The sequence below is a fragment of the Canis lupus genome, chromosome 15 (genome assembly GCF_003254725.2).
Source record: "Canis lupus dingo isolate Sandy chromosome 15, ASM325472v2, whole genome shotgun sequence".
In the NCBI taxonomy this organism is placed as follows: domain Eukaryota; kingdom Metazoa; phylum Chordata; class Mammalia; order Carnivora; family Canidae; genus Canis; species Canis lupus.
The window spans coordinates 54189924-54198636 of NC_064257.1; the positions used below are offsets into that span (position 1 = coordinate 54189924).

The 8713-nt window shown below is 36.9% G+C and overlaps 1 long non-coding RNA gene across 1 annotated transcript; it reads right to left on the reverse strand.

The window, feature by feature from the left end:
* Nucleotides 1–3897: 3897 nt before the first annotated feature.
* LOC118350706 (uncharacterized) lies at nucleotides 3898–7472 on the reverse strand. Its single transcript, XR_004804990.2, has 3 exons — nucleotides 7274–7472; nucleotides 6140–6267; nucleotides 3898–4144 (listed from the first exon to the last, which is right to left on the reverse strand). It is a non-coding gene; the product is annotated as an uncharacterized LOC118350706 (long non-coding RNA).
* Between the last annotated feature and the right edge of the window lie 1241 nt (nucleotides 7473–8713).

The following is an 8713-nucleotide window of genomic DNA, read 5'->3' on the forward strand; positions in this document are numbered from 1 at the left end:
GGGTTTTAACATGGACTTGGGGCAACACAGGAAATGTATAAAACTGTCTGTGTTACATAAATGCAAATCACTTTCCTGACATGGATGGGATGGAAGGCTTTTATCAGCTCAAAGACAGTATATTGTATATCAGAATTTTTGTTAATCTATACTAGTGAAAATACCATATCCAGTATAACAGCTGCAATTGAAGCTACTAATTGATTAACTTTATGGAATTTCACTGTCATCCCTCATGATCAATGATACTTCTCTAAAGCCCAGGTTGGAGGTTGGTTCATTTAGCAGGAATATCATAGAGACCATCCTCTATTCTGTTAGCATGATACTAATCTCTGTCATTCAGTCCCAAGACACAGTATTGATTTACTATATTGGAAAGAAAACATTTCAGAGCTTCTAGCTGGCCTTCTCCCCTACAATAGCTGATACCCCAAACATCAAGAATTACTTGAGGGTTTTCTGTCAACTACCAAGTATGCACATTCCAATTTTGCATTAGAGAAATGACCACAGGGTAGGTTCGTGGCTGGGACCTGGGCCAGGATGCCACCTATTACCTGGCCACCACACATCCCCAAGCTAATAGGAGGCCAAGTTGGCACTTTGAGTCCTCGAGCAATGACATTCATTTAGATTCATTGTCCAGTAATCTTCTACAGATCTGGGTAATTCCTTCTCCCCCATGCACATTTACAAGAGTTAATGTTTATAATTCACTTTAGAAACAAAACTAGGGAATTGGAACTGAATACACTTGTTGCACTGTCGCAGGGTCTATCCTCATAGGAATTTGGTTTCTCCTTCAGTTAATGGGTTCCAGCTCTGAGAATTGGCTCGGGTACAGAAACTGAGTAAGGAATCACGACTGTTTACTGGGGTAGCCATCTTCCATCTCCTGCTTATCCATCCTTGATTTTTCTTGGTTGTATAAATTGAATAGTACCCTTACGGACCACCCTCTGCTCTTGCCTGTGGAATACCATCTCTGTACCTCTCTGAAGGGTGAGCTTTCTTGGCCACCACCCCAAACGGGGTGCCACTGATTGTAATAATCACACATACCTTGCACCACCACCTGATCTTTATTACTTTGGAATCCTATTGTCAGCATTGCTGGAAAGGAGCCCATTTCTATGACAGCACATCCTACTATCAGCCCTGGCCTAGGTAAGGACAGACGTTACTGAACTTCTCAGTGATGCTGATGTCACTCTATGGAAGATTTATTTGTTAAAAAGGTTTATCCAAGAGTGCCAATTTCATTGATATTTCTAGCTTAAAGCACAATAATATCAATTTTTTTGGAGAAAAAATACATATATCACAGGAAACTAAGGGACTGAGCAACTGAGAACACACAACCACATTGTCTTCCAATTTTAATTATTTGAAATGTATGTGTATTTTTCATTGCTGAAACAGCTACAGAATTTTATGGAGAATCGTTTCCTCCCACTGAACTTTTCTCAGGTTTGCAGAGGCACTGAGAGTTAGTAAGTAAAACCTGACGGAATCTGCATTAAGGAAAGAAATGAGACTTTATATCAAGAACTGAGATATTCCTGAAATGAATACACATATGCAGAGAACAACAATGATAGCAAGTACCACAGATTGTGGATTAAATAAAATGTAGCATTTTTCTTGGGCAAGGCAAGTTGGGCATCCTGGAAATTAGAAACTAATGAGGTCATTTAGGTTTTGTTTTGTTTTTATTTTTTTTTTTAACCATGGAAACTACTAGATTATTCCAGGTGGGCTTCAATCCCTAGTGTTTTCCCAAATTTCAAGGTCACACCTCCAGTAATATGGTGGATTATATGATAAATGCTGCGGAACTCTGAAGTTTCACCATGGAATGCAGTGGCCTGAAACTAATCTGGTAGCAACAAGCTAAGTAGCTGCTATTACCTACTCACTTTATGTTAATTCTGTAATTACTCAGGTGGAAATACAGGTAGAAAAATCATTAAAAGTGTCTTTGATAAACATTTTCTTTTAGAATCATGTTTGCTTATTTTTCACTTAGAGTTTTAAGAAAATGAAGAATATTAGAGTGAGGTGGATAATCTAAGAAACGTCACCTTGCACATGAGAAACCTGGGACCCCAAGGTCTGTCTTAGACCAGATGTGTCTCATGCAAAAGTTTCATAATTCCTAGCGAGATATGCAATTTCAAGTTTTCTTTCTTGAAAAGACGTAGGATTGACATTTTGACTAGTCAGAAGGTAAGTGACTTAATTATACAATATAATGTTTTCAATGATTTCTCAGACTTCCCAAGAAACCATGTCACATTTTCTTGATTTTCAGAATTTTATTCAATGTCAGCCTAAGGAACACTTACTCCTAGTAAAGAGTAAGGAAAATAGTGCCTTATTTCCTCATTTTTTTTTTTTTACCTAATGGTTCATTGACAAGAACACAAAATCAAATGTTGAAAGACAAAATATTAGAGTCTATACTACTAAATATACAACTTCAATTATATTTCAGTCTTCTATTTCCTTAAAACTGTGAATAACTTTAAATTTGTAAAGAAAAAAAAGCAAAGAAATTCTTTTGGCTTTAAAAAAATTAATGTGTAATATTAGCTTATGTTCTGAAATTTTCTTTTGTTCTGAAGAATTTATTTATTTATTCATGTGAGACACAGAGAGAGAGCAGAGACATAGGCAGAGGGAGAAGCAGGCTCCATGCAAGGAGCCCGATGCGGGATTCGATCCTGGGATTCCAGGATCACACTCTGAGCCAAAGGCAGATGCTCAACCACTGAACCACCCATGTGCCTCCAGAATTTTCTTTTAAGACAACTTTATGTCAATTTACCTCAAAATTTACTTCTCTGGAATATTTCAGAATGTATAGTCTTTGAGTTGGCTTTCAAAAGTTCTCACGAGTATTAAAAAACACTAAAGTAATTTCATGTACTTGCCACTTCAGATTTGGAATTATTCTGTAAGTCTCATGACAAAAAAATCACAGTAATATTTTCAAAACTATTCTAAACCTCCATTAAATGAAAGAACAGAAACTAAATCTCCATTTACCACCTTCAAGGGACTTAAATCAGATTGATTGTCTTGGTTTCACAATTTAACTTCAATTTAGATTCAAATTTTGATCAGTATTATTTTGATAACTTACTAACAATAGAATCTAAGCACAAGAAACAAGCTATTTGCTGCTCCTCTTCTTGGTGGTAGTATTAGTCAACCATGTAAGCCTGTTTTCTTAAAATCATTGTTCATTACATGTTTTTGCTGGCCTGTCTATTAAAGTCACTCTTGAAACTGGAGGCTTTGGTGGTGACATGTCGATAAACAGAAATAATCATCCAAGTACTGATAACCTTTTTTTTAAGATTTTATTTATTTATTCATGAGACGCAGAGATACAGGCAGAAGGAGGAGCAGGCTCCACGCAGGGAGCCCGGTGCGGGACTCGATCCTGGACCCATGGATCATGCCCTGAGCCAAAAGCAGATGCTCAACCACTGAGCCACCCAGGTGTCCCATAACTCATGTTTTTTAACAGAAAAGTAAATACTCATTAAATGCTAACCAATTCATGCAGGAATCTAAATAAAAAGGGGCAAACCTCTTTCTTTAAAACAAAACAAAACTCTAAAACCAGCAGATCAGAAAATGGATTCATGACTTCAACACCTTAGCAGCAAAATCATTCCCTAGAAGCACTAATCTGTGACCTAGACACTGAAGAATAAGATGAAAAGACAGAAAACACAATATCATCTATGATATCAATTTAAATGAACACAAAGGAAACATGAGTTTTTATAACTAAAAGCATTCTCTTTATTCAACACTCACGTTTTTAATAGTAATTTTTTATTTTTATTTTTTTTTAATAGTAATTTTTTAAAAGGGGATTTCCATGATTATCCACGAGATAATTGCTCTTCTACTGTCTTCAAAGACGGCTTCCCTTTCCCATAAAAAGGCTGAAAGGTACAAAGGTAGGTAAGAGAGTGAAGGGGCTGGATTCACATGTGGTAGGTTGTAGCACACTCAGAAGAAGTGCTCCTGGGAAGAGTCCAAGCTTCTCCAAGTGATGCTCCAGATTCCACAGGAGACTGAAGAGCATGGAGGTCATGCCCACTGCCAATGACTGCATGGCCTAGTTCACCAATATGAAAACAAGGAAAGAAGTTTGAACATGACGCCCAGTCATGCTGACTGAAGACCATATGAAATGCCTGTGGCTAACATTTCTGAGGACTTACAAAGGCACCCCCACCTTTCTATACATTAGGACTATTAACACATGGGATTTTCCCAACAACCCTGTGAAGACTTACAGATGAGGAAACCATATCTGCAACAGGTCAAATAACTTACTCAAGGTTTCACATGGAGTATGAAGCAGTCAGGGTGTAAACTCTAGGAGTCTGGCCCCTAGACCTATACTCTTTGTTTTTTAAAGATTTTGTTTATTTATTTATTTGAGAAAGAGGGCATGCACATGCAAGAAGAGGGAGGGGGCAGAGAGGGTGCTGAGGACAAGAGAAAAGGAGAAGCAGACTCCCCACTGAGCAGAGAGCCTGAGGTGGGCTGGAAGGCAGACACTTAACTGACTGACCCAAGGTCTCTCCAGACCTGAACTCTTAACTACTGTGACATCTTCAAAAAGTTAACTGTACATCCCAGTGATGGTGTTCTATAAACAGACAGATAAATAATCTATAAATCAGTCATAGTCAGTCAAAGGGTATATGTGTGTATATGTTTGTTATACACGCACATGCACAAATACATACACATATATATTAAATGAATACATGTCTGTTAGGACATTAATTCTCTATTACATTTCAGTTATTATCTCTTAAATGGACATATACAACTATGAGGAGAGTACACAACCAGTTTGAATTTCATAGTTTCTAACTCTATGAGAATTCTAAATTTAGTTTCTGTAATTTAATCTAATACTTTGTCTAAATCCCTATTCTCTCCAATGCATTTATTTAATCATCCCTCAGGTAAAGTCAGTGAAATTAGAAATTACTCTATAACTCCAGGTTAAAATTCAGTTAGCTCTGAATTTAAATCTGGAAAGTGCTTCCTATCATATTGCTTCTGTGGACTTTCATTCTTTATGTCTGGTCTTTGAATATCCCTGTACCTGAGGGAGATCTGCAGATGTTATGGCTTCATTGTGACTGTAGGACCCTTTCAATCCTCTCATAGGATTGAATACCTCTATAGGTATGGGAAATTGTTGAATTGCTCTTCTAGCATCCCGGGGACTCCAGAGTCTCCTGGAGCTTTCCTAGGTCTCCTCTCCAGTAGACCATCCTGGCCACCATTGTCTGCCCAGCTGGGCACAGCTCTGGTCTAGGCTTCCTCTGGAAGGCTGTTTCTCTCCCAGCTGTAGTCTACTGGGAAGACCTGGATCCTCTCCGTTCTTGGATCCCCCCAAACCTATCTGGGGATATTGCTCCTTTTCCCTGCCAACCTGGCAGAGATGACCATCTTTTAGCACCATCTTTAGCACCATCTTTTCTGAGACCACACTAGTATCTAACCCTGCAGTGATTAGCTTTCCTCTTGTTAACCTTTCCTCTCTCAGACAGTGAAATGTTATCTCCTTTGGTTTGGTTTGTTTGTTTTTAAATATTTTATTTATTGATTTGAGAGAGAGAGCAAGAGCATGAGCGGTTAGGGGGGGGAAGGAGAGGGAGAAGCAGACTCCCTGCTGAACAGAGTCCAATGAGGGGTCATGACCCAAGCGGAAGGCAGACGCTTAACTGACTGAGCCACCCAGGTGCCTCTGTTATCTCTTTTTGGGAGGAAATCTGCCACTTATAGTTTCATGAATTCTTCCCAAAATTATGGTTTATGGATAAATTATATGTTCCGATTCTTTCAGGCTCTTATTTTTTAAGAACACAAAATTTTCATTGTTTTTTTTATAAGATAGTCTCTCTCTAAGATATGAAAACTGTTTTGTCAAATTTAACTCTGAGGCTAGACTGCCAGGGTTCAAATTCCAGCTCTGTCACTTACTAGTTTTATGGTTATTTAAATGCTCTGGTACTCAATTTCCCTGTGTGTTTGTACATACATATATAGTAAATTATACATGTTAAATAATACATATACTACTTACCTTATAGAAATGTGATGAGGATTTGATAAATATGTGAAGCACTTGGAGCACAGGAGGCACATAAAAGCATTAACTGTTATTATTATTGATATTATTATCAAGCAAAAGCTGGGTAAATAATCTTAGACCTAGAAAAATGCAGGAAAGAAAAAGCTGGCTCAGTACCTATTAATTTTATCCTGACCCAAATTTTTCTTATTTAGTAAGAATATTTTGTGAAGAAGAAAGATTGGTTTTTCTTAAAATTAATCAATAAATTAATTCTAAGAGATTTACTAATGTGTTACATTTCACTAATGTGGTGAAAGAAAAAATATTAATTCATTTTTTTTTTACTTCAAATCCACTCTATTGTCAGCTGATCTCCTAGCAGGCAATGAGAAGACATCTAGAATCCACTGGAAAAAGGAAACTATTTTATAATGCCATCTAAATCAAGCTCTGTGAAATATTTGATTTTTTGACAAATATTTCCTGAGAGTCTTACAATATAGTTTCATGCTAAATGTTAAGCTGCATGCCAAGATGAAGGTCTAAAACACTTTTTCTTTTATTTTCTAGGAGGTTACCATACAGAGAGGTAAATAGATATATGCATAAAAATAATTACTCTTTAGGATAAAAAGCATTTTAATTAGGTTCCAAGTTGCTATGGAAGGCAGAAGGTGCATTTAATACTGATTTAGGCAAGATCCAAAAGGATTTCATGGAGAATATGACATTTGAGCAGAAACTCAAGAGAAGGATATATGCAAAAGGGTGCTGACAAAATCTTAACAACTATCTGAAAAAATATATACGTGTATATAGGTATATATATGCCTAATTTTATTATAAAAATTAATGATATAAACATATTTAGCACACAATTTACAAATAATAAGATATACTATAATTTTTATTGTAATTTCCATATAGACAGATTCTCACAGTATTCATTGATTGTTGCTAACCTCTTGTGTCTATAGACAGTCTATGTTTGCAATTAAAAAATGAACACAATTGCAAATGTCCAATGTGGGAACTTTAATAGTGTGTCAAGTTTATAGAATTGATAATAGTTTTTGAATACTAAGAATATATTTCTTCATTTTGGGGGCTATTTGCTATCTAAAAACCACATGCATGACATACCTTCGAGTTTAATTCACATTATTGACACTTTCCTCATGATTTTTTGAGTCTAGAGACAATCAACCAAATGACAGATCCAACTCTGATTTTTAGTACTTGCTGACTTCCATGGTATAATACTCCCAGCATGTCTGATTGCCAGCTCCCAAGCTACATCATGTCAGTGAAAACAATCTTGAGAAGAGATTTGCAGCGGCACATTATACTGTAAACATAAGTAGCATAAAAACAGAAAAATAGTAAAATGTGGTCAATTAGGAAGTCATAATTTTTAATGTTGCTTGCCTTTGTTTATTTTATAACTTATTTACTGTAATTATAATTTATTTACTGTAAGTTTATATAATTTGATCTTTTTAGATGATTATGTTAACAACTGTCTCATAAACTCTTGAAATCTCCTCCACGACAACTCCTGCACACTTGTAGATATTTTGTTTATAGGATATCTACATGGCTGGATCATTACCCTAATTCATAGATGAAGAAAGAGAGAATCAGAAAAGCTAAGTAACATGTCTGAGGTCATTCAACAGCTAAGTCATGGAGCTAAAGTTTAACCCAGAGCTATATGATTTCTAAGGACTTCTTACATCCAGGAATTTATGGAGCCCTGAACTGGGAAAATAGGATATACATACTGTTTTTTAACTGTTTGCTTATTAAGTGTGTGTGTGTGTGTGTAAGTATATGTGAGAGACAGCATTTGGTCTGAGATGTATATTCATTAAAGTCTAAATGTGAGGGTGGGGAGAATATTAGACTCTCTATCACCTCAAAGTTTCCTATGGGTACTGCTGTCTACCAAAAAGAACACAGAAAGTGGCTTAAACTGGTTCTCAATACAGATCTTTGGAATTTTGATCAGCAGGGAAAGAAAGGGAACTTGACCAGGAAACCAATCATGTGAGAGGCCAGAGGCCCACAAAGTCAACAATGGACAAGCAAGTGTGACTCAGGAGAGGCTGCGTAGTGGATAGAAGGGAAGAGCATGTGCTGGAAGACAAGGCCAGCAAAACATTAAGAGATGTTTCTATCCGACCATGACGAGCTGAAATTCCGGTTTCCAGCAAACTCGTTAATTCGGTTCTTTTCAACTTGTAAAAAATATTCACTCCATTTTTCGGTGGGCAGGGAATTCATAAGGGTGTCTCCAAAAGAATTATTTTTTCCTAGGATTCTGGCCACTAAAAAGTCACCCCAGTCTCTCTTTTCTAATTCATTTGACTGTCACTGTTACCTCCCAAAGGACATCCCTGTCAGAGCTTTGCCATCAACCATTTCAAGCAGCTGCTTTTCTCGCTGTTCCACTGGATTTTTCAGATGTCAGAGTGACTGCTCCCTAAATCTTAAACTTAGTGCATCTCAAGAGACCCTTTCATCCAGCACCAGTTTGCACCCACACCTAGATAACCAATCCCTTCTTTCTACCCAAGGGTC